At 34.4% G+C, this 2,552-nt stretch overlaps 1 pseudogene; it reads left to right on the top strand.

The window, feature by feature from the left end:
* Window positions 1-979: 979 nt before the first annotated feature.
* LOC120186772 lies at window positions 980-2,327 on the top strand (annotated as a pseudogene).
* The last annotated feature ends 225 nt before the right edge of the window (window positions 2,328-2,552 follow it).

Below are 2,552 nucleotides of genomic sequence, written 5' to 3'. Positions count from 1 at the left end.
AGTGGTCGGTGAAGAACAATTTCAATGACGACATGACACAGAAATGAAAATCTAAAAGTTTTAAATTTATTGGGAAGATAATGAAATAAAAAAAGAAGAGAAATAAAAAAAGTAGACAACATATAACTTCTACATCAGCAAAAAAAATTAGGTCATGCTACCGTATTATTTATGATTTAATGCCGCAGTGACCAAAAAAATAACAATTGAATGATCAAATTAAAAAATTAAAAAATATAATGGTAAAACAATAATATGATTAAAGTTGAATGATGAAATTTATATTTTACCCTTTTAATTATTGGTATGTGGTATACAATCAATCAATTACCACTAACATATGTTTGGTGATTTCCTTCCAATCCATGGTTCGTTTTGATGTGATTTGGCTCATACAACGCATACAAAGCTCAATTTCATATTTTAAAGATACGTAATCCATTGTGTAAACTATGCATTTAATATCTAAACTATTAATTTTAGTCTGTTTTAGTATTTAAACTTTTAATTTTTTTTAAAATAATGTATAATGTTTAGTTTTCATTTCACTTTAGTACCCGTTGTTAAAAACTTAGTGCCTATCAATTTTGCTCTGTTTTAGTACTTAAACTTTGAATAATCGTACTAAAATAGACCAAAACTGATAGTTTAGATATTAAACGTATAATTTATCCTAATCCATACGTACTTTGTCATATTACCATAATCCGTGCCCATCTATTCACCGACTCCATGAACAAGAAATGGGAGGTTTTGCCAATCCCAAAATCCAAGTGCCTTTATGGTCATTGATTTATACCCTACTTTCCTTTCCCCATGAAAGGTATCCAACAAGGGAAGAAAACATAACACAAAAGCAACCTTAAAGTATTCACAAACAAAGGTATCTTCTAGCATATATATATATATATATATATATAATTAACATGCAACTCCATTTTTATTATCTTGTTGCTCTTAGTTTCTTGGAACAAAAACTATGCTTAAACCAAAGGCCTTCTCGTTGTCTGCTGATGTGGCCCTGGATGTTGCAGCTGGGATTCTCGGCATCCAAGCCGAAGTTGCACAAAACAAGGTATACTCTTCCGATCACATGGCAAAGAATTTACGTAAATTTTGTTTATGCTCTATGATTGATTCACCAGGGTTATATTTTTCAATGTGAGTTTGTTTTTTTTGGGTTTAACAGGTTAAGCACTTGAGGCTGTGGATATTCGAGTGCAGAGACCCTAGCCATGAGGCTTTCAAGCTGGCTCTGGGTGCAGTCATACTGCTTAGCCTAGCCCACTTCTCACTAACCTTCTTGGTGGCTGCATGTGCGTCTGTTCTCAAGAAGAGTTCCAAGAGCCTCACCCAACAGGCAACTCTCATTGGCTTGTCTCGTTTTCACATGGTAATTAGCCATATACTGTTAGAAAGGTTAAGAATATGCAAAGTTAAATCCCACATGAAATAGGAAAAAGGAAGTGATTATGTTTATAAACTATCTATTTCTCTCTTTCTCGGTTGAGCATTGGTGAATATATCTTTGTATGCATCACTGCATTGGCTAGTTTGTGGATTGTGTGTCACTTTAGGCGTTGTATCGTTTATAGCATCGAGCTTTCAATTTTGCCAATAATAGCACTGAATTTTGATTTTTGTTTCAATCATACCACTTGGCAGTTAAATCGTTAACATCGGATCAAAACGACGTCGTTTTGATCAGATATCACATCGACAGTCATCAGCCACATTGGCAGCCGTCGACCACCTCATCCCGCTATTAACAATTTAACGATTCAGTGGTATAATTCAAACGAAATCAAAGTTCAGTGTTATAATTGATAAAATTGAAAGTTCAGTAATATAAACGATATAATACATAAAATTCAACGGTATCTGATGTAATTTACCCCTTTTTCTAATTATATTATTTTCCTGTTAACTAACATTTCATTTTACAGCACTACTATAATATTTCCAAACTTATACTGTATTCTTTTATATTCTTTCCTTGCTCGCAATGCAGAGTTCAAGCATTGAAATTCTGATCCATCCTGAGTGTATCTTATTCCATACTTAATTCGTGTGTCGATCAGGATCATACTGGCGGTTGGATTGTCGACACTGGTGATAGGGATGGTTCAAACAACAAACCCAGAGCTTCCTGTGGGTTCACGCACCACCATTTCCTGTCCATCGGAGGCATTTTGTGCTTCGTCCATGGCCTCTTTTCTGCTGCATATTACGTTTCATCGACTGCAGCTACTGACCGACATTGAGGATCAGATGAAATCTTTAGAGGAACCTTACTGATCATCATTGATTGACAAACCCTTTGACCCTACAAGCAAAACAAAACAAATGCATCTTTGAGTGACGACCGATCTTGCGGGACAGCTGATCTTGTTGCCATATTTGTTTTGTTTTAAGGCTATGTTATTAGTTCTGTAATTGGAAGTTCGACACATTTGTTTACAATCTAGAGATGTGCACTTTTTAATTTCTCATCCTCTCGATATCATTGTTACTTTTAAGTTTATAGTGATCTTTTACTTCGTAAATATAAA

Source organism: Hibiscus syriacus, unplaced genomic scaffold, assembly GCF_006381635.1.
Source record: "Hibiscus syriacus cultivar Baekdansim isolate YM2019G1 unplaced genomic scaffold, ASM638163v2 tig00113719_pilon, whole genome shotgun sequence".
Taxonomy (NCBI): Eukaryota; Viridiplantae; Streptophyta; class Magnoliopsida; order Malvales; family Malvaceae; genus Hibiscus; species Hibiscus syriacus.
Note: the sequence above shows the minus strand (reverse complement) of the source record. Positions and strands in the feature narration are given on the sequence as shown.